Raw genomic sequence first — 24,909 nt, 5'->3', positions numbered from 1 at the left:
ATTTTTCAAACCTTCACAACTTTCTAACATCCAGTAACAACCTGCCCTTTCAACCATCCGCATTAAGATAAAATAGATCATCATACGGCTACTCCCTCTAGGCATTCTATCATTTCTTTCTCCCACCAACCACCTATAAGCTAATACTTTTCTCCTAGCACCCAGGAAGATGGAAATGTCTGTTCTTTTATCTAAGACTAATCCATCTAGTTGATTTATAGATGCCATAAATGAAGGCTCCATTTGGGAACTTGTTCCACAATTTGAAATTAATAAAAAAATTTGTAATTACGGAAGTGTGAAAAGATTCACTCACAAAGATATTACTGGTAGCGCTATTAAAATGAAGAAGTACCCAGAAAAGCAAAAATGGCAATAATAGGATTATATAAACTATTATATATATATATAATGTAACACCAGGCAACTGTGAAAAAGTAATGATGCAATGAAAGAGACACGTGTTTCTGAAACATTAAGGTACATACAAAAATTTAGACAGCTACAACTTATTTTCATTAAAAATATGTAAATATTTATTTACTACAAATACATATTGATAGAAGCATGGCTAGAAAAATAATGACAAATTTCAACATTTGTTATCTCTTATTTATTGGGTGAAAGGGAACCTTATTTTTTGTATCTGTATTTTTTTAATCTTTCTAATAAGTATGAAATAAAAAGGGGGGAGCTCGTAATATTTAAGCTCTCCCTTTACCTTGTAACCTTTTCTAATTATCACTCCACCTGCCTTCTTAAAATCAAGTTTTTGCCAAGAGTCATCTAAGCCATTTTGCCATCTGCCCACTTGCACCTGCACATTCCAACCTGGCCTCCACTCCTAGGACCCCACAGAAATTCTTCTTCACAATAGCACTGGTCTTTTTTTTTTTTCCCAGTCCTTTTCTTACACAAATTCTCAGATGCATTTAATAAAAACAAAGACATCATGAAACCCTCTTTTCTTGGTTCCTGAATCCCACCTCTCCCTGGGTCCCCTCTTATTTTTGAAGATAGTCTTCTAAGTCTGTTGACTTTTGATATTTCACATTTCATGCTGTTTTCCTATTTCAATGCTTTCCAGTCATGCTGACTGCTCTATTTTTTCACATGAGTAATCTTAACTATATCCATGAGTCTCCTACCAGCCATGAGCAGAAGGCTCAAAAAATCCCTATCTCCAAATCAAGTAGGCAGCTTTTTTATTTCTCCCCATATTTCAATAGGATAGTCTGCAAGCAAATTAAACCCAATTCATACAAAACAGAACTCACTGCCTTCTTTTTTTTTTTTTTAAAGATTTTATTTATTTATTTGACAGAGAGAGACACAGCGAGAGAGGGAACACAAGCAGGGGGAGTGGGAGAGGGAGAAGCAGGCTCCCCGCTGAGCAGGGAGCCCAATGCGGGGCTCGATCCCAGGACCCTGAGATCATGACCTGAGCCGAAGGCAGACGCTTAACGACTGAGCCACCCAGGCGCCCCACTCACTGCCTTCTTTACATTAATTTTCAACTCAACAAATTAAATACCAAGAAATTTGGGGCAAATAATAGCAGTACCTGCTGTTAGGAACTACAGATCTACTTTCTATTTGACCATATCAGGGTGCAAGACGCTCGGCCACTTTCGGGAGCAGGGAAAGTTTGAGTTAGTTGATTTGAAGTGGGACCTGGAGTGTGCATTTCTAAAAAGCACCCCAAGTGATTCTGAGGAAAGTAAGCTCTAGACCTTGTTTCCAAAAAAAAGAGATACTGATTCTACAAAATTAATGCTAATTCTTCAGCATGTCTTCCTAGGCTCTTCATGATCTGACCCGTAACTCTCTGCCCAGCCAAAACCCTGCCAAATACCCAGAGACCTGAACTTCTAACCACTTCAAGTTCCACCATTTCCAAAACAGTTCATTTTATTCACACAAAGGAAAGTGGCTCCAGACTCTGGATGTGAAACCTGGCTCCATTATTAACTGTGTGATGACTAGGGGCCAGGTAACTAACACTCTTTGACTCAGTTTCCAATCTGTAGTTTTCTGTCTCTTAGGGTTGCTATAAGGAGTAAATAGGTTAATACATGTAAAACACTTTGAAGAAAAAAAAGAAACCAAGCACACCTAAGTTTTCAATAAACATTAGCTGTTTCATCAGTAAATATCCTTATCATTATTATTACTCCTACACATAGACTTAGGGTTCTGGAACACACTCCCCTTCTCCCCTCAAGACTCAATCTCAAGGACAACTTCCTATGAAACTTCTCCCACAACCCAGGCAGATGGATGTTTCTTCCCCTATGTCCCACTTCATCTCTAGACTGAAAGTACAGACCAAACATTTTCATCCTCAAATTCCCAGGGTTTGACACAGTAACTTATCACTCAAAAAATAGCTTCTGAACAGACAAACAAATCATATCGTTTTCCAAAATTACTGGAGGATATACCATGACAGTCCTTGACAGAATACGTATTGTTTTGGCAAGTGTTGATATATTTGATGAAAATCAGCAAATGCTGGTACCCAACAGTTCCCCCTGTGGGTCCACACCACCTTGCATGGGAGTATCCAGCTCTTCTGTCACATTCTCTTCACAGGCTTTTTGTGATATCCAGAACAGAGTGGGTTCTGAATGCCAAGATCATAGGTATTCTCTGTATTTCTCATTTTCAAATCTACATACAGAAGGTGATACTTGCATTATTACCAGTCTTGACAGCATGAGCTGAAATGTAGGGGAAGATCTTTGCTCCCAAAAATGGAAGCATCACAGTTACTTTCAATACAAACAAGCAGAAGTGTGAGCATGTCAAATTGATCATTACTTTACTAGTTTACTTGTCTGGTGGGCACTACACAGGAAAGTCCTTATTTAACCTATCTTGAAACCTATCCTTTTACTCCTATCTTGAAAGTATAGAAGGAAATGTCAGTTCTCCTAGGCAGAAGAGGGAAGTGGTATAGAAAATGTCTGAGCAGGGATTTGTTGGGACATCATATATTCCATGCCAGGAGCAAGCATGCTTTAGTCAGGCCTATAACGACAACCACACGTATTTACCTGCCCTGCCCTTCTTATGCAGCATTCAACATCAAGACAAGAGAACTAAGCTCTCATTCCAGAAGAGAAGACATATCTTTCCTGCCAATGAAATAAACTGTTGATGTAGGACAATTTATATTACCCTTTACAAAGGTAAAAGAGTGAAAATGCTTGCCCGATAAACACGGTTACTCAATAATACGTATGTTCCTACTTTCGAAGATTATTTTGATAATTTTTAAAAAGTTATACTTCCAGTAAGTGATGTAACAAGATTAAAGTAATGGTGTTCATTTGTGTGACTTTTAGGGAATTGGCTGAGTCAGCAACTTCATGCTTAAATATTATATTATAGGTCAAATGCTTAGAATTTTAAGCAAACCATCTTCTCAACAGAGATGAACTTGAAGGATCTAAGTCCAACTTCAATTAGTAACCCAGATGCATGCTTTATTTAGGATATTAATATGCTCTATGGTATGAGCAAATTTTTTTTTTTATACCGCCTTAGTCAAAGGAAGGAGCCAACTTTTTCTCTTATTCTTTGATTATAACCAAAAACAAAAGGGAGGTCACAAATGCAATTACAACAAGACCTGAAGAGTGGATAGAGCATGCCAAGACACCAATATTAAATTTATTATATATAAATATTATTTCCATATTTCCTCCCCGAAGTTTAACGCCTGGACTTTTCTTCTCTGTGCAGTTTGCAACTAATTCAACACACTTTTGATAAATATTCATTAAAATATAGATGTCTTTCCCATCACTGTTTTACATCTAGGTTCAAGTTACACATCTTATAAAAAGTTTAAGGCTGCTACAAATGATTTACACAACATGCCAGGACTGGAAAGCTGAATATGACAAAATAATTCTAAAAATGAAGTAAGGCTTTGTTGAGGTAAGAAAACATGTTTTAAGAAAACACTATAAATATTCAGAGAGATAACTGCAATAAATACTAAGATATTACCTCGGCAACTTGCTCAAATCCTTAAAGCACCTAAGATCAGTTCTTTCCAAGATAATTTCTTATGGAATATCGAGCATAATTCTTAATACCACCTGAAGACCCTGCAGGATATAGTCTATCTACTTGCCTCATCCCCGTCTTGTCCTGCGTCCTCTCTGGGCTGCAACAAAAAGGACCCCCTTCACTTCCTAAGCCTGCCACATTCCCTCTCCCTGGAATGCTCTCCTCCTTTTTGCCTTAACTCATTCTCATCCTTCAGATCTCAACTCAAACGTCACCTCCTAGGAAAAAACTTTGTGATCACCCTTCCCAGACTTAGATCTTACTCTAGAGCAGCTACACAGTTTGTAATTATACATTCATTTGCATGACATTAACATCTGCTTCCCCCACTAAATCTATAAGAATGGAAGGCACTTCTGTTTTCTTCACCTTAACCTCCCAGCAACTATCATATACCTAGTATATAGTAGGAACACTGTAATTAATTGTGGAATGAATGTTTATTAATAAATGTATAAATCCTTTGACCTTCCAACTTGGAATAACCGTCCTCACAAAATTACTTAGCAACTATGATTTAGTTTACAGCCTGAAGAGCGCAGAAGAACACAGACTTTAGAATATGCCTTCACAAGCCATGTGAGCCTGAGAAAAAGAATTTGCTAATCTCCTTCTGCTTATTTGTGAAGTGAGATAACATCTACTTCCTAGTATTGTCGAAGGATTACATGGAAGATGATAAGTGGACGAAAGAAGCCTGTGTAATGGGAGGAGACAATCAGTGAACCTATTTCTTAACTCCCTCCCCTTCCCCAAAACTCAAACGTGAGAAGATACAAAATAATTCTGTAGCAGACCTCTTCATTCCCCTCCGGATATGAAAGCCTTTGGGTTTGCAGGAGAATTCCTTCTCCCAGGGGAGGAAAGAGCTGAACAAATGGATAAGCCAATCAGAGAAGCCTAATTTCAGCTAGCAGCCTTCTAACACCTGCGGTAAACAGAGAAAGGTCGAGCACAGAAAATTTCAGACATGGAAGCAGAGGCCTGATCAAACTAAATCTAAATCTCTTTATCAATGAACTTTTCAAGGAACAAATAACTTTCTTTTTGCTGTCTTTTTTTTTTTTCTTCAAGATTTTATTTATTTATTTATTTATTCATTTATTTTAGAGAGTGTGTGAGTTGGGGGAGGAGCAGAGGGAGAGAGGCAAGCAGACTCCACGCTCAGCGTGAAGACCCATGTGGGGCTCAATCCCACGACCCTGAGAGAGATCACAACCTGAGCCAAAATCAAGAGTCGAACACTTAACCAACTGAGCCACCCAGGCGCCCCTCTTTTGCTGTTTTAAGCCAGCCTAAAATATTTTTTTGTTTCTTACAACCAAAATCATCCTAACTTGTACACGGACCTATTAAGCCGCTTGAGATGTTTTAATGTGAACATCTACAAGCTATTTAAACTAAAAACTCATAGGCTTATATAGCCTTAATTTAATTTTATGATTTTTGTTACAAAGTGTATACTTGAGTGATTTACTTAGGATTTTAAGAAATATTCACACATTTTATAGAACTTGTGACCTAAAATCAATGGTAATAAATTAGATACTACACGAGACAAGTTGTAAGTTCACAGGTCTTATTATTTTTCTGTTTGTCAAACGTAAGGTCATTTTCTTTAGGGTGTAGTATTTTTTTTTCCTTGTGGTTAAATGATTTATTAGTCCTTCATGGTCTTTTGTTTGTTACTTTGTTTCAATATGTATATATGTACATAAAGTTGGATTTGGCAAGCTGTAGTCCTAACCACTGCTTTTCCTGTTTGTTTCTGGACAACAGACTTTTGGGAAGTCAGCAACTCGACAGGAGAGTGAGAATACTTTTAGACTATAGAACAATATTTCTAAGTGCTTGCTACAATCAATAAGCCTTTCACTCTCCATTAAGCTTTTGAAAAATGACTTGTTCTCATAAGAGTAATGTGGAAAGTATAATTATTTGAAAACAAGGGTACTACAGTACCTTAAATCTGACATATTTTTACCAAAAAGTTAATTGATTACTAGATATTCGATTAACAAACGCAGTTCACTCTTCAGCCAGTGAATATGTAACTAAAAGGTAGCCTCAAAGTAACAGATACGTAACACAAAAGGAGGCATGCAAATGGTTTTAGCAAAGGAAAGATGGCAGGTATAACAAGTATAATGCCAGTTTTGAATATATGTCTAAACTCAACACTAAACTAGTACGTTGATTTCTCCTGTGGGAGGAGAAGATTCATCAAGGGAGACTCTGCTGACCCTAGATCCAGTGAAACAAGAATTACAGAAGACTGAATTAATGGATGAGTACCATTTAACCGTAGTTATTTGTTCAGATATAGTTGATGCTGTCTTAAAATTCTATTTTCTAATGGATATGTGAGGAAGACTTATCTTTTTTTTTTTCCTTTTAAGCTATACCTAACTTTCAATTTGGTAGACACTGCTTTTCAAACTCAAACAAAACATTTTAAGAGAGTATCTAATTCTCCCTGATCTCTCCAGAATTCAGAAACGATGTGTCCTTACTTTCCATGACCATATAGTTATTTTCATAGGTTCAGTAAGAATTTTCCCTCTCTTTTTACCAGAATATTATTGGACAAATCAATTGTGTAATCAAAGCTACCACTATAATATATTTGAAAATGATTTTCATTTAATCAGGAATGACAAGCAACTACTGAGGGACAAGGATTGACTTTACATGTGGAAGTAATGCTTACAATGTCCCCCAAGAAAACTGGCCTAACACCTGGCTGATAGGTTCCCAAAGTTACAAGAGGGAGAGAAAGGTCACTTTCAGTCAGGACAGGAACCTTGGCAAATGTTGGGAGCCTCGAGCAGACAGAAATTCACCCAATTACACAGGTACCAAAGATGAAATGTGTTGGGAGAGTTTCTTGGTTTTGTTTTCCTAACCTCAGAGAAGTAAATAACAGAGACTTTTAAGAGTCCAATCCAAGGTTTTTAATAAAAATTTCTCAATCACCTCAATAGCTCATGGTTCTAGACTTAGAAACTCAAGGAGGCCTCTATGGCCAATTAACATTCTCACTGCAGCATTTTTATTTATTTATTTATTTATTTATTTATTTATTTATTTATTTATTTATTTAGATGAAGAATTACCTTTGTAAATTACTTATGCTTTCAGGAGAAAGGCTACAAAGAAAAACTGTCAAAAACTTGAAAATGAGCAAAACAGATACTGAATGTTTTCCACTGAGACACTGGACCCTGCAGAGATTCCCTGATCCTAAAGGGGTTTCTGATTAACTCAGCTATTTTTATACCCTGCAAGGGATAAAAGCTAAATTGTAAAAAAAAAAAAAAAAAAAAAAAAAAAAAATTATAATGCAAATTATTCCTGTTCATGGCACTACGAATGAGTTTTTTTTCAGTAAAGAATATATATCTTGACAAGTTAAATGTCTGTACCACTAATTCTCATTGAACCATCTTTAGTATGCAAACATAAGCAAAAAAGCTCTGGAACTAACAAATGAATGCCTCCCTATTTCAGAATAATTTAGGTGCTAAACTGATTAAAATTTATAAATACAGTAGACCTTGCTTAAAATATTTGTGGGTTGTGAAAAAGTAAGAGGTAACTAAAAGGTTCACAAGCAGGGATTGGTTAAATAAATAATGGTATATCTATTATGAAGGTCTGCAGTCACTAAAAGGGATGTAGACTGTAATCTAATAATACTGTAACCCCATTTTTATTAAAAATTTGTATTTACATATCTTAATTAAAATGTATTTATAGTTGTATAGGGCTTTTGGGGTGGGGGGAGAAGGGTATAAGGGTATACTTTCTGGGGAGAAGGTTTCTTGGATCACTGATGGTTTTTATTGCTGATGATGTTTGCTTTCTTTTCTTCCAAAATTTTCTGGGAATAAATGTTTAAATATTAATCAAATATACCTCTAGAGGAAAACTACTAGAATTAATTTAAAAACTGTATTTCACAACCCAAATAAGAGTATATTCATTAATAAAATGGGGGAAACACCTCTATATCTCTGGCTAGATCCTATACATCTTTCAGCAATCAGGTCGCATTTTTACTTTCATGAGCCCTCCCTCTCAGCTTCACCCCACTCTTTCCAATCTGATGCACCCCACTCTTTCCAATCTGATGTTTCTTTACTAAACACTGCCATAGGGCCCTTTACGAGCCCCTCTTAAAACTTTTCATAGCTATAATTGGGGTCAACATCAAATCAATGCTTCTTTCCCCTACTATATATAATTTCTCTATGTATCTTATTCACTGTTGTTTCCCAGATGCTCAATATATATGCATATTGCATCCTAAGAGGTGCTCAAAATATATATATAGCTCCCTTGCCATGCACACTGAATGACTCTTAAAAATATGGTAGAGTAAGAAGTACTTTATGTCTTATCAAAGATAAACCAACCTAAATCCAGTTAACTTAAGTGTCTTTATAAGTCTGATTTTAGGAGAGATGAGTAACACTTGCCTTTCACTCATGGAATAGATTTTTTACATATGTAATATTTTAAGGGATATAATTTGGCCTATAATGTGTCTGTATGAAACAAATCATTGGGAATTTTATTGTATTGTATAATGTCATGAAGTGAGAACAAAGGAGTCACACTGTGTACATTGCATGCAGAGGGTTCAAGGACATTCATCTATAATTCAACATGCTCAAAATCATGAAAATATTACATTTGATATTTGCAAATTTGATTATAAAATCTGAACAAACAGTAAAGAGCACTTGAAGGTCTCGAAATTTCAGTATTTGCAGGCCATGCAAATAAACAGAATATTTTCTGTTCGGATAGCTCCCCAGGAACCAAACAAATGTAAACTGAGTCCTGTTACATACAGCACTGCCACATGAGAGAAGCAACCATCAGTCTGGCTGATATAAATGTTCTTCCAGTCACTTGAAACCTTTTGTTCGTGATTAATTTCTATTAGAGTGATACATTACAGTGATAACTAATGATACTGAGGCTCTAGAATATAGGTTTGTCTAACACTTGATTCTTCATGTATAATCTTGTTATAGTCTGGAGTTAGGGTGGGCATAAATATCACACTGTCTCAGCTTCCCTTTCTAGGCAATGCATGGTTAAATCTGTGCCTTGGTGTCTTTGATTTTGGCACTATGAATTTCACTGAAGAAAGTGGGAAAACTCCAGCACCCATGGAAAGTCACTTCTCTATAATTTCTAAAAATAGGCAAACCTCTTAGCTTCAGGTAAGTCAATGAAGAAATGTCTCAGGTTACAGAGAAAAGCAAAGAGAGAGAACAAGAGAGAGAGTGTGCATTATTAACGTTTTTTGTTCAGTCAATCTGAGAAAGAAAATGTATACTAACCATCCTGGGAACATTTTGCAATTTGGTTGAGAATTACACATTTCTAAGGACATGAAATAGAAAAAAAATCAATTTTACACAATTTTATATAACAGTAAATACATTACTTACAAATTGCGACTTGTTTAAAATGATTATGTGATTTTCAGCAAAAAAATTCACTAATATGCTGCCCTCTGTTATCACATACAGGCTGAGTACGTAGGATAATCATCACTTTCACCATCTAGGGTCAACCCAAAGCAAACTAAGAACTGGATACTTCTACACCATCATAAAAGTCTTTTCTTCTCTTTTTCCTCTTTCTTTTTCTTAAGAGGGCAAGTAAAAATGAAAACGTTAAAATTTCTGTCATGAGATTTCCCAACCCCTTTCTCTACCCTCAAGAAATCCTTCATAAATTATTATGAATTTCACATATACCAATTGAAAAAAAAAGATAAATATCTATATGGGATCTTCAATAAAACCTCCATTTAAAAAAGAGGAAGATAAAGTTCAATGCTAAAAGCCTTTGTATCACTCTTATTTATATTTTTACATTTAATATCATCATATCATACGTTCCCCTCAAGACTTTCTGAATGCTTTCCAAAATTACTTCTCATAACAAAGTACACTTAAGTTCATTTTCTTCATTAGAAACTCTTCCAATATACAGTTAATGTACAGAGTGTGAGGAGAGGAAGGAAACGTTCCAAATGGGGCAAGGTCACTTAAGGAAGACTGTTGGAGGTAAGTGCAATACTTGAGAATACACTAGAAATTGAGGAGTACTACAGATAAACAAGGTGAGAACCAGATCTGTAGAGAACTGTGGGGAAGTTGACCTGGTAGGGAAACAAGTAACCATGATGAATATTAAAATGAAGACTTACATGATAAGAAGAGATGGAAAATGATAGTAAAGACATTAGGTTCTACCATAGATATTGACAAAATACCCTTTTTTGGTGTAACAACAAATTGTGAGGTTGTGAGTCCATAACTGGTAAGTCATTTTCTAAATTACTTAACCACCACTATTTCTATCCCTGAATACAGTTTAATTAAAATTTAAATATAAATACTATTAAAGCTTAATATAATCTTCCAAAAATTGACTTATTATAAAATATTAAGTTAAAGTCCATCAATCAGGGAATCCCTTAAAAGCTTTTAAGTTAAAGTCAATTAGGGAATCATTTAAAAGCTTTTAAAAAACTACTTCAAGGATTATTAAATATGAAGACTTTTTCAAGCAAAAGAAAATGCTTTCCATAACGTATTGATATTAGCAATTTGAATCTTCAGTTCTTTTTTAAAAGTCGAGCTGCCCACCAGAGGGTATAATAGACACCATCTGTTATGTCAGAAGCAAGTTTTTCGTCCATTTTAAATCAGTCTCCTATGACCATAAGTCACAGATAAAAAAGCACTGTTGGGTGAGACTTATCCAGTTTAATTCCTATAGTTACCAAAAAAAGAAAGAAGATACTATCTGCTGAGTAAAAACTATTATATGTCATTTGCATTTATCATTAAAAAAACAATTTTACTACTTTGTTTTCAAAGCCAAATTACTCAACAATATACTGAACGTTTCAAACGCATCTGTTAATTAGTTTTTATGCAAAATCAGTCTGCATATCAACTATTTCTATTCAGAATTTCTTTTTAACCATCTTTAGCTTTAACCCTGTTTGCATTTATAGCAAGCACAAAACTGGTTTTAAAAATTACAAGTACTATGCACTAATTTTTATGGATAAGTCCTACGGTATGTTTTGTGTTTGTTAAGATTCTCTCCCATATTATATGTAGTTTATTTTTCCAGTGTCTAGTTCCAGCCTTTCTTAGGGGCAAGCACTAAATTACTGTCTCTTTATCACATTATTTCCAGTGCCAGCAACAATAAGAAACCAATATTCTTATGCTCACAAGCTAATAATCCCCTTGGGAAAATCAAGATGGTAAAGATCACAGTTTCTTATCTGAACCCCCAGTGGCCAGGTGTATTTCGAAATTCTGAGTTTTTCACATTTTAGAAAGATAACAGAGTGCACATTTTACACCTTATTGTCAAAAATAAAAATATATCTGGAGAGAGGCATGAACATTCCCACTATAAACAAACTCATGTCAGTTCAGATCAGTTTGCCATTAATGGGCCAAATTTCATAATTTTGTTTCAAGTTTCAGAGTTTTTTGGATTTAGAAATTCTGGATAATAAACTGTATACATATATGTACATATATATATGTATACACACACACACACACACACTTACTTGTATATATTTTAACTTCTAATATCTGAAAGGATAACTCATGAGGCCACATTCTGTAATTAAGCAAATACATAACTGATTATAAGATATCTACACATAAATACCTAAGCGTTGAGTCGTACACTTTATGCTTTCCTAATGACCGTATCCCAAAAAAAACAAGAGAAATAACTGCAGGAGATAACGAACATTTCCCATCACAGTAAGATTGGATAAATGTATCTTCACCGTGGAAAGAACAAGAAGATGTCTAGTGATCCTTTACTCAAGGTTCAACAAGCACATCTTCTTCTTCAGCATATAAGTAAGTGTAAGAACTCTACTGGACCTCCCGGATTTACATGAGCCACACCTGTATGAGCAAAGGCACGGCACTATGATTTTCCTAGTTTACATTTTCATTTGACTCGAGTCCAATAGACAAACATGTTCATTCTTTTGGACAGAAGAGCAAAGGAGAAATCAGTTGAAAAAAGAAAATTCAAAATGGAGAGACTTTGTTTTGATTGCACTCTCTAAAGGCCTAAGGATAAAAGGCTTGAGAAATGGGGGTGGGGGGAGGGGGGAGGGGGGAGGGGAGGTACATAGTATGATCTTAATTTCACATAGTAGAGTGAAACAGAAGTCAATAATCATCTAATGCACACTCTCACTGTACAGATGAAGAAACATAATTTTACGCGGATTCCCTCATTTCCATGCGGAACCAGAAGCAGAGCCAGGTTTTCTGATTTTTTCCTCTAAGTCATTTTGGCCTCTTGTGATTTTGTAAACTGAGCTTTGTTATGGCAAGAAATTTCTGATTATTTGGAACAAGATTCTAATCCTTCTTCCTCAAAATATTTCTGAAGATAGAAGGCACAGAGAAAAGTTACTGTCCCAAAGTAATCCAAAGCCACCAGGCATCCCTTCCTCCACAGGTTACAACCTTGTCTTGTAATTAATATGCTTAAGTTTATGCAGGTATTTCTTCATCTGTTCTATTTCACCTTTCATCATTATTAACAAAAGAAATGATTCACATTCTAAAAGTACAGCGTTGGACGCCTGGGTGGCTCAGTTGGTTAAGCGACTGCCTTCGGCTCAGGTCATGATCCTGGAGTCCCTGGATCGAGTCCCGCATCAGGCTCCCTGCTCGGCAGGGAGTCTGCTTCTCCCTCTGACCCTCCCCCCTCTCATGTGCTCTCTCTCATTCTCTCTCTCTCAAATAAATAAATAAAATCTTTTAGATAGATAGATAGATAGATAGATAAATAAATAAATAAATAAAAGTACAGCGTTGTTTTCAAAGGAAGACACTTAAACTATAACAAAAATATCTCGATGATTTTTGGCAATGAATAAATATTCCATCAGTCAAAGTACTGGTTAATAATCAGCACACACAGTCAAGTTCTGTCCCATCAGCTTTTCAAGAAATAAAAATAGGTCTGACATTTATAAAATTACATAGACTAACGAAGAAAAAAATGATGAATCTAAGACCAAACAAAATCCAGTTAAAATTCTTACACAATCTGTACTGATGACTCTAAGTTTTATGTTTTTTAAAAGCATATTTCAGGGCGCCTGGGTGGCTCAGTTGGTTAAGCGACTGCCTTCGGCTCAGGTCATGATCCTGGAGTCCCGGGATCGAGTCCCGCATCGGGCTCCCTGCTCGGCAGGGGGTCTGCTTCTCCCTCTGACTCTCCCCCCTCTCATGCTCTCTCTCTCTATCTCATTGTCTCTCTCAAATAAATAAATTTAAAAAAAAAATCTTTAAAAAAAAAAATAAAAGCATATTTCAATTTCAAAAAAGGTAATATACCCAGATGCTTGCCCTAATTAGTACAGACAAGCAGTAACACTTCTTAATAAATTAGTTACTACCTTCCCATGTCCGTTCCCTTTAAGAAGGCATTTAAAATGTTTGTATGACAATACCTGCATTCTCAAATGCATCTAGCTCCTTCCTTCTCCCACTTTCCATCCTAAAATAAATTCTGTTCAGGTAAAAGACATTTAATAAAAGATGGGAAATGTTTCAAGGCCAGGCTTCATAGTCCTAATATATACCTTTTTCTCCTTTTAAAATCAATGAGTATTTTTATGTTTAAAGTCTGCAAGGTGACAAGGATACTGAAGTTGTCATCAGTGTCAAGAAAAAGTCCAAATTTATCGGTAAGAAAGGGAAAGAAAAACATTTAAGACAGCTAATCTGGAAGAGATGGATGGAAGATGCCTGCAGGAGATATTCATACCTAACTGAAAAGAAATAATTCAAAAAGAGTTACCTTTCTGAACTGCAAAGGGAAATAAAATTCATTCCCATAACACTCATAAAATTATAGCCATAAAAATGGACCATCTATCTGGGCCTCTTATTTTATAGGTAAGGAAATTAAGGTGTAGAGAGGTCTATCAATCTGTCTTTGGCTACAAAGCCCTTGGTCCAGAACTTAGGTTTCCTTTGATCTAGATGCCTTTCATTAAATTTTACCATTTTCACGATTATTTAATTGAATTTGTACAGCATATTTATTAACATTTATATGCAGCAGAACACCAGCTCTTGGTCCAAGTCAGAAATGAATCAATTTAAACAATCATGAAATGTACTTAATAACCTAATGTAAAAAAAAAAAATTACTTTTCCTCTATATTTTGTTTCCTTAGCAAAGCACCGTTTGTGAAAGGAGACCCATCTAACTCTATTTGGCATCAGTTTTGCAAATCAATATTAGTTAGCAAAGGAAAGTTCTTTTAATGACGAGGTGACTGTTTAAACTACTTTTACTTAGTACATAGTTGCCAGAGCAATGAAAGCAAAATGTGTCTAATTGTATCTTTTTTTTTTTTTTAAAGATTTTATTTATTCATTTGAGACACAGAGATACAGAGAGAGAGAGCATGAGCAGGGAGAGAGGCAGAGGGAGAAGGAGAAGCAGGCTCCCTGCTGAGCCAGGAGCCCGATGTGGGGCTCGATCCCAGGACCCTGGAATCATGACCTGAGCCGAAGGCAGATGCTTAACCATCTGAGCCACCCAGGCGCCCCTAATTGTATCTTTTTAAATTAATGAGATTTTCACTTTAGAAGAAGAGCAAGGTTCAACAACCACACACTTACATATGTACCATAAGACTGGACCATAAAATTACCCCATTTATGAGAAAAAATGTTTTAAATCTTCATTCAGTATTTTAAAAATGAGCTCTTAGTTATCTTTATTTACCTCAGTGAAGATCTTTGTTTTGTGTCATCACATTATTAAATATTTTGCAAAGTTAACATATAGATATCTCCCATATGAAAGGATATGGGGAAACTCTACTCCATATAAAATTTCATTTTGAGTGATATCAAAATTATACTTTGTAAGTTATGCAACATTTTAAATTCTGTTGGGGAAGCTATCCATTCAAAAAATATTTAACTTCCTTGATATTAAAAAATTAGTTTTACTTTTTATCTTTGATAAATATTTTTAAATCAGACATTCTTGTGAAAGGAAAGGCAACTAATTCTGGGAGGGGAGTAGCCAAAGTCTCATGTGGGTGCCAAAAAAGAATGAAGGCAGGGGGAGGGTGGTGGGGAAGGGAGGAAGAGAGAAAGACAGAAAAAGAAAAAAACAAGTCTGTAGTTTTAAGAACTGAGGAAACTGTAGGCCGTTGATTTTGAAAATGTAATTCCTACAAAAACAAGAACCTGACACACAAATAGATATTTTGACAAAAAAGCAAAAGTGAAGCTGAGACAGCCATCAATTAAATTGCACTCAGGATATTATTAGAGAAGAAAAAGAATATGAGAATGAGGTCAATTTAAGGATTATGTGTAAATATCAAATGACAAATATTTCTCAGAACTCAAAGTGTTAAGATCAACAGAATCATTTTTACCATTTTTAATGAGCTGATTCATAGATCACTCAACATTCAAATCATTCTTTGAAGTCAGTCTAATTGCAATAGCATCCTTTCATCACCTATATGTAATCCATCACCTATATGCAGTCTGAGATCTAAAACTGCAAGTATCAATAAAGCTTCTTCCCAGGATGCTGTCATTTAACAGAGGAAACAAGATAATGGCTTAGAAATATTCATTAGAATTGAAAGGAAAATGCTTAAGCCTTAATTATTTCCACCTAGAAAACGATACAGAACTAATGCTGGCAATGGTCATGTCTGCCCAGCTCTAGTCCCGAGACCTTCCTTCTCAAACGTACACCATCTTAACCCACCCTGACATTTACAAACATGCCTCCGAGGAAGCAGTTCAAAGTCATTATCCTATTATGGCTAAAAAATACTACAAAACAAAAGAGAACTTTTAAAAGCACACAAGAGGTTTTATAAATATGGCAAATACTAAGCCCTTGAGAGAAATGACATTCATACTCAGAGTGAAAAGAGGTCAAAAGGAACTATATTCAGTGATTAGCTCCCACCCATCATTAATAGTCTGAACTCATACGTGCATTCAGCCAGTTACGGGGTAAATGATTACTGAAGACCTACTCTGGGCCAACATAGCTGAATTAAAATAGACGCAGCCCCTGACCTCAGGAAGTTTCAAGCCTGGCCAAGGAAAATACAATAAAAATGTCTCTGAAATAAATGAAAACTACATCCATGACAAATGCTCTTGAGGAAGATGACATCATAAACCGGAGCATAAAACAAGGGCACATGACTTGCCATCATCGGTGCAGGGACCGAAAGTTTCCCGCAGAAATCTGTAAAGCGGTAGAAGAAAAGGAGTGGAGGAATTTAAACACACCACGTGCATTCTTCAAAATTTTCATTTTCTAGGCATAGAGCTTCCAAACTAAATGTGGAGGGCACAGATTGTATTTTATTCCTCTAGGTATCGGCAGTCTCTGTGACCACTGGCACGCTGGAAGGTGCAAATCATAATCTGCCTTAACATATTTTGCTGAAAAGAATGGAAAGCCTACAAGTAACGCAGACTACCTGAAGTATTTACATTTTGTAAAATATAGTCCACATCTACCCTTGCCACAAGTTTGACCGAAACGCTTGCCACTGATTTGATCAAAGCACAGTATCTACACACAGAAGACGACCACGAAAAGTGGGATACAGCTTGGCTGGACCAGTGTCCATCTTCTCCAGAGGAAGCCAAGCCCCGTGGGAAGAAGGAGCAATAGGTGCGGGCACTGGGCGAACTCCCAACACAGTATTTGGCACGCGATAGCCGGGGCTGACTCACAATGTGTCCAAATGTGCCTACAGCATTTTGCACAAGGAAGTAGCTCGGATGTTCATTAAAAGAAGGGGAGGTGGTCATAAAAATACTACAACCCTGCTGATGAGAGCTGACGATATAATGATTACCAAAACAAGCATCGGGGCAACCCTCTGTCATTCACAAAACACAAGTACAAAGAAAGTGCCTGGGCTTTTATTACCAACTTAAAAGGCCCTGAAAAATCTCAGATTAGTTTGATTTACGACTGCAAATGTCATCCTCCTGACTGTCTTGATCGGGCTCTAAGGGAGACTTCAAGACAGTCAGGACAGTCACAATTCAAAGGAATGCAGATATGCACCCCATTAGAAAAGCTAACTGAGCAGGACTGCTTACAACCCAGATCTGTATGACACCACTGAAAGATGGCGTGGGACTGCTTTATCCTTACGTGAGAGAGTAGTTTCTAATGACCACTCTTTCGGTTAGGTCCACAAAAAGCAAGAATATAAAACGCAGAGTGATGTGTTGTTCTACGATGTGAATTCCCTCCCCAGTACATGTCTACCCTTTTCCTTTTGGGCAAACAGAGATGCCTGGCTTCTGCCCTTTGAGAAAGGTCTACCGCATGGGGACAAAGATGATCCACAGTGCCAAGAACTGAGCAGTGCCTCTTACACTTGGATAGGACTTGTCTGCACAATCCTTGGTGGTCCCAACCTTCTGAGAGAATATTCAGGAGCCAGCAAGTCTACACGAGACCAGCATACAAAGCAGCTCCCCTGTGAGTTTTCCCCGCACTGGGGAAAGGGAACTTTCTGAATCATCTCTGTGCCCAAGCCAACTTTATTAAATGGAGCTTTGTTCCCAAGGGAGTTTTTAATTGAGACATCATTGGTAATATGCAACATGCTTTACAGTCGTTGGTGATGCTAATCAATGTGGTTAAAGGAGAAGAAAACAGCCTCCCCTCTCAGATTCTGAAATCAAATCTGAGATACTCCTATCAGTAAAAACACATTCATAAAATGGAAAAAGACATAAAGCTGGAAGATAGCTAATGAAACCGTTTCCACAAACTTCATTCAACAGATTTTTACCGAACACCTTTTATGTAACACGCACCTAATTACGTCATTTTTTAAGATGCCATACATTCACTCTTACTATGTAGTTGAGGAAACAGGGACTCCCAAGCTTTGAGACACTCCCCGGGTCACGCCCTAAGAGAAAAAGTGAAGCTTCAAACCCAGATCTGTCTGACACCACTCAAAGAACCTTTTTCTAAAGAGAAATAAAGTAGGGAGGGGGGCAACTCGAAGCAACATGGCATCACAGTAAAAGGGCCACAGAGAAAGCAATCAAGCTGCCACAGCTTCCCAAACAGAGGGGCAGGAACCCCGTGGGAGTCGGAGGCACAGCCACACAAGATGGGCTCTAAGGAAGGCTTCAAGACAGTCAGGACAGTCACAATTCATAGGAATGCAGATACGCACCCATTAGAAAAGCCATCTGAGCAGGACTGCTTACAAACTGAGAAGGCCAACCAACACCAGCAAGTGCCATTTCGAAACACAAGCACCCGCAGAATAGAACATACTGGGGAGAGTTCGGAAAGACTGGCTTAAGACCTAACAGACCTTCTACTGCTGTTGTAACTTAGCTATAAACCCTTTTCTGAGTACCAGTGTTGTAAAAACTGTATAAACAACTGGAGAGGTCTACTGTGGAAAAAAACAATTAGTAAATTAATAAATTACTCTGTAATTTGTGTTATGTAGATCACTAATTTTGTTTTAATTAACAGCCATTATTAACAGTAAACACAGGAAATTATGTTTGAATTTCATAGACATGAACTGACCGAACATGCGTTCATGTTAGGATGCACTAGTTGGCCAATAATTTCCCAGATTAATAGTGATGACTCGAAGATAAGATTGTTATTTGAGCCTATGTGGAAGTATCTTGTTAAAAATATAACTAGGTAGGGGCACCTGGGTGGCTCAGCTGGTTAAGTGTCTGCCTTCGGCTCAGGTCATGATCCCAGGGTCCTGGGATGGAGCCTCACGTCGGCCCCTCCCTGCTCAGCTGGGAGCCTGCTTCTCCCTCTCCCTCTGCTGCTCCCCCTGCTCGTACTCCCTCTCTCTCTCTTTCATTCTGTCAAATAAATAAAATCTTTAAAATATATATGTAACTAGGTAAATAATTCACTGGTTGTTCTTCTCACTTTAGACATCAGCCAAAATTCACCTCTAGCTAATACACACATACATAAATATTATATAAAATGCTTTATAAAGAACAACTACATTCATTTAACTGGTATTAAGCTACTAGTCCAACTGAAAAAGTTCTACAATGATAACGAAAACATTGACTAAAAGAGTATTATATACAGCCAAAATTGTCATGTGTATTGCTTTTACCAAAAAAACTTTAAAAACAAATAACACGATTACAGTATTTCCCATTAATGAAAAATTACATTGTAGGCAGATGAGTGGAAGAGGGCAGAATACCTAACATTTCACCATATATCATGGTCAGTCACTTCTGATGGACACAATTGTGGTTCTCATCCATCTAACATATCACATCGTCAATATCATTTCACGTAGCTACAAATTCCTTTCTGAATCAATCAATTTCTGTTTTCATTCAGTAAAGGGTAACTAAAATGATTTTTTTCCTTTGCTGTGCTGGCCCATGTACTGTATCATTTAAAGGGAAACAAAACAACACATTTGATTAGCTAGAATTTTATTTTTAACATCTGATTAGCTATAATGTATTTTAAATGCGTCTACTGAAAAGTCAGCAATCTGCAACGCTTATTAAAGTAGGTAAAAGTAAAGAATCCATTTTCACACATACAATCAATTTCACCAAGCTATATATTTGTTTGTTCATTCCAAAAGCAAAAAGGAAAGGCATGTAATCTGAAGAGACAATCGTAGTTCCGAGAATTTTTACAGTTGGTCCTGAAGAATATTTATAGGCATGTCATTGCACAGATGGAGGTTGACCCAAAGAGAATAATTTCTTCTGGAGAAATTGAAACCCTCTACTTAAAATTTAAAAAGGACACTAAATTCCTCATAAATATACTTTAAAAAATATTTCAATGTCTCTAGGAATTAAACCTTTGATTGAGAAGAAGTATTTTTTAAATTTCCCTTCCTTCTTCCTAAAAGAGGGTTTGGTTTTTTGTTTTTTTTTTTTTTTTAATCTAATAAGGGATAGAAATAAACCTGTTTGGGGAAATCTGGAAATATTCCCTAATGCATATTTTTTTCTTATGTTTCCTTTATTTTTCTCATTCAGTTTTCTTTTTTGTTATTTTCCTTCCTCAAGAACTTATTCTTACCTCTGATTGTAGGATTACCACCACCAAGCATAAAGGTACTACCTGCCATAGGTAAATCATAAATTCAATGGATCACACCATTATGGAGCTTTAAAGAGCTTCTTAACTTCTCACATTATAGGTATGAATGAACAAGAAAGCAAATAGAGGTTAACATATTTATTTGATACCATATAGCAAGAAAGTGATGGAATTAGCACAAGAACCTAGTATTCATGCAAACCCAAACCACCTAAATGAAATTAAATGTAAATCAGCCAAGAACAAACCATCACTTCTTTTCAAAGAGAAAGGCCCCTGCTAGCCAAACACTTTGCTATCCAAACACTTAACCATATTAATGTTAAATCATCATCATCATTGTCATCACGATTATATCACCATCACCAAAGTCTTGAGAAGGCAACTATTTAATCTCGGAAATGAGAGAGAACAATCTATTCCTAGTAGGGAATACACTGAACTCAAAACCCTTGGGCAAGAGTGCAAGAAGGAGAAATCTAATAGCTAACCAATGCTTCCCTAAGACCAGACTTCACTTCAGGACTCTGAAGGAAGTTTTTAAAACAAGCATCTGAGAACCAAATGATAACATTTAAAAAATTATCATCCATTAAAGGCATCTGAAAGTTGACTTACAAGGGAAAGGAATTTTGAGCTTATTGCCAATATTTGCATGCAAAGTAAAAGCTATTACCATATTTAAGAGGCAAAAATATACTTTAACATTCATAGAGTGAAAATGCTGGGCAAGAAATAATAAGTTATCCCTAATCAGTAAATTATTTCAAATGGCATCTGATAGCTGTTGACTGTTGCCAAGCCACATTACAGATCATTCCAGTAAGCTGGCTATAAAACAATACAATTACCAATGTTGATTATCTGCTGCAGAAATATTCATGATTTAGAGTGAACCGAAATGCCTCCTTGGGATGCACTGTCCCAAACATTCCTAGTGAGTACACCACTCACATCATTCTGCAGGGTTAGGAAAGGTCCGGGGTAACATGAGATGCGTAGTATCTTTAAGTACACAAAACATCCATGCCTGAAAAACTGGGCAAATAATCTCTGGGAGAGGCAATGTCCTGTGTTCACTAAATCCTATGTCTTCCCGAACACACAGCTGGATTCCAAGGTCCCAAGACGGCTGAGAAGCATATACCTTTTGGTACCAATTCTTACATCAGTAGTCGTTTAACACAACAGATGCTGACTTCTCATCCGTATCACAGAATATGGAGAAGAGCAGGAGATCCTGTCTCCTGTCAGTGAGTGAGGAGAGGAGAGGAGAGGAGATCCTCCTCCAGTCAGCGAGGGCCAAGGCTTGTTAAACTATTGTGCCCAACAATCTGCTAAGGCTTCATCCTCCTCTTGCACTCAATCCACACGCGCAAGAAACAAACGTGCATGAAAGTCACGAAGAAAAGTTTCATGGGCAAAGCCTTGAAGTGACATACATCACTTCCATCCACACCCCATTCTCAGGAACTCAAGTGTATGATCATACCTAAGTGCCAGGAGGCTGGAAAATGTGGTCTAGCTGTGTGCCCAGGAGGAAAGGAATTTGGTGAACTTACAGAAGTCTATACCACAGCATCTTTTAACATTATTAATATTTGGCTTACTGTAAAATTTAATTAGTTTGAAACGCTTCCATTGTTAACTACAGAACTTCAGTTTTCCAATGCCTTTCATTAGAAATTAATGGCAGAGAAAAACAAATATCCATACAGGCATGCCTTGGAGATTTTGCAGGCTCAGGCCCAGACTACTGCAATAAAGCAAATATCGCACACAATAAAGTGAACCAAACAAATTTTTGTTTCCCAAGGCATATAAAGTTTTATTCACACTATACTGTAGCCTATTAGGTGTGCGTTGTTAGCATTATGTCTAGAAGAACAAGGTACACGCCTTAATTAAAAAATACTTTGTTGTTACAAAACACTATCCATCATTTGAGCTTTCAGTGAGCTGTAATCTTTCTGCTGATGGAGGGTCTTGCCTTGATGTTAATGGCTATTCACTGATCAGGGTGGTGGCTGCTCAAGGCTGGGGTGGCTGTGGCAGTTTCTTAAAATAAGACAACAATGATCCGCTGCATTTGCTGCTTCTTCCTTTCACGAATGATTTCTCTGTAGATGAGATGCTGTATGATAGCCTTTTGTCAGCAGGAGAACTTCTCTCAAAATTGGAATCAATCCCCTCAAACTGTGCCACTGATTTACCAACTTAGTTTATGTGATCTTTTAAATCCTTGGCCGTCATTCCAACCATCTTCACAGCATCTTCACAGGAGCAGATTCCTTCTCAGGAAACCACTTTCTTTGCTCATCCGTAAGAAGGAAGTCCTCATCTGTGAAAGTTCTATCACAAGACTGGCAGCAAGTCCATCACATGTGCAGGCTCTGCTTCTAATTCTGGTTCTCCTGCTGTTTCCACCACATCTGCAGTGACTTCCTCCATGGGAAGTTGGAACCCCCTCAACATCCTCCATCAGGGCTGGAATCACCTGCTTCCAAGCACCTGGCCATGCTGTCATGTTGACCTCTTCCCTGGAATGAGGAATGTCTTTAAAGGTTGCTACAACGCTGAATCCTTTCCAGAAGGTTTTCAAGTTCTTTTGCCCAGTTTCATCACAGAAATCACTGTTTCTGGCAGCTAAGGCTTTACAAAATGTATTTCTTAAGTAATAAGACTTAAAGTTGAAACGACTCCAGCAGAAAAGATGCTGTGTTCGCAGGCATGAAAACATTCATCTCGTTGTGCTCCTCCATCGGAGGGGCTCTTTGGCGACCAGGTGCCCTGTCAATGAGCAGCAATATTTTGAAAGAAGTCTTTTTTTTTTTTTCCCTGAGGTCTCAACAGTGGGCTTAAAATGTTCAGTAAACCATGTTGTAAACAGATGTGCAGTCATCCAGGCTTTATTGTTCCATTTGCAGAACACAGGCAGAGTAAGTTTAGCATCACTCTTTTTTTTTTTTTTTAAGATTTTATTTATTCACTTGAGAGAGAGAGAATGAGAGAGAGCACATGAGAGGGGGGAGGGTCGGAGGGAGAAGCAGACTCCCCGCCGAGCAGGGAGCCCGATGCGGGACTCGATCCAGGGACTCCAGGATCATGACCTGAGCCGAAGGCAGCCGCTCAACCGACTGAGCCACCCAGGCGCCCGTTTAGCATCACTCTTAAGGGCCCCAGGATATTCAGAATGCTCAAAGAGCACTGGCTTCAACTTAAAGCCACAAGCTGTGTTAATCCCCTCACAAGAGGGTCCGCTTGTCCTTGGAAACTATGAATCCAGGCACTGACTTCTCCTGTGTAGCTATGAAAGTCCTAAATGGCTTCTTCTTCCAACATAAGGCTGTTTTGTGTCCACTGAAAATCGGCCACTTAGTGTAGCCAAGTTCTGACCTCGGCCAGATCTTCTGGGTAACCCACTGCAACTTCCACATCAATACCTGCTGCTATCCCCCTGCTCTTTGATGTTATGAAGACAGCTTCTTCCCTGAAACCTCATGTCCCAATCTCTGCTAGCTTCAGACTCTGCTTCTGCAGCTTCCTCACCTTCCTGAGCCTTCACGGAATTGAAGAGAGTTAAGTCCTTGCTGTGGATTAGGCTTTGCCTTAAGGGAACACTATGGGTGGTTTGATCTTCTATCCAGACTACTCAAACTTTCTCTATAATCAGCAATAAAGCTGTTTCGCTTTCTTATCATTTGTGCGTTCACTGGAGTAGCATCTGAAATTTTCTTTAAGAACTTTTCCTTTCCCTTTACAGCCTGGCTAATTGGTGGTGCAAGAGGCAAGCCTAGCTTTTGACCTACCTCGGCTTTCGACGTGCCTTTCTCACTAAGCTTAATGATTTCCAGCTTTTGATTTCAAGTGAGAGACGTGTGACTCTTCCATTCACTTAATCACTTAGAGACCATTGCAGGGTTATTAACTGGCCTAATTTTAATACTGTTGGGTCTCAGGGAATAGGGAGGCTGGAGGAGAGGGAGAGAGACCGGAACAGTCAGTGAAGCCGTCAGAACATACACATTTATCCATAAAGTTCCCCATCTAATGGACGCAGTTCATGGCTCCCCAAAATAATTACAACAGTAGCATCAAAGATCACAGACCACAGACCACCATAACAAATATAACAATGAAAAAGTTTGAAACATTGCAAGAATTACCAAAATGAGACAGAGAGACCCAAAGTGAGCAAATGATGTTGGGGAAATGATCCCGATGGGCTTGGTCAACATAGGGTTGCCATAAACCTTCAATTTGTAAAAACTGAAATATCTGCAAAGCACAATAAAATGAGGCATGCCTGTAATTTTAAATTTTTCAGTAATCCCCAAAACTTTCACGAAAAACTGTTCAGTCCAGCTGTCCTTCCTCCTTCAAATATTACACTGAAACATTAATTATGAAAACTGTTAACATATTTTAATTGGACAGAATGAAAAAGGGAACAGCTTGGACATGAAAAATAAAAGCTGATTCATCTACTTAGTCACATTCCTTAATACTATTCCAAAGCTACAAAAGTTTTAGAGCATGATACAGATAAACAGAAAACAAGAAATATGTCAAAAAAAAGAAAGAGTATATTATAAGAACTGCTTGGGGAAAAAA

At 37.3% G+C, this 24,909-nt stretch overlaps 1 protein-coding gene across 1 annotated transcript in view; it reads right to left on the bottom strand.

Annotated features, from left to right (window-relative positions):
- LOC118006639 (protein mono-ADP-ribosyltransferase PARP8-like) overlaps window positions 1-24,909 on the bottom strand; it is a 171,639-nt gene that overhangs the window by 88,647 nt on the left and 58,083 nt on the right. The gene's annotated exons all lie outside the window — the stretch shown is intronic.

This window comes from Mirounga leonina, unplaced genomic scaffold (assembly GCF_011800145.1).
Source record: "Mirounga leonina isolate KUSES-001 unplaced genomic scaffold, KU_Mleo_1.0 Mir_98, whole genome shotgun sequence".
Classification (NCBI taxonomy): domain Eukaryota; kingdom Metazoa; phylum Chordata; class Mammalia; order Carnivora; family Phocidae; genus Mirounga; species Mirounga leonina.
This window is presented reverse-complemented; position numbering and strand designations above follow the sequence as displayed.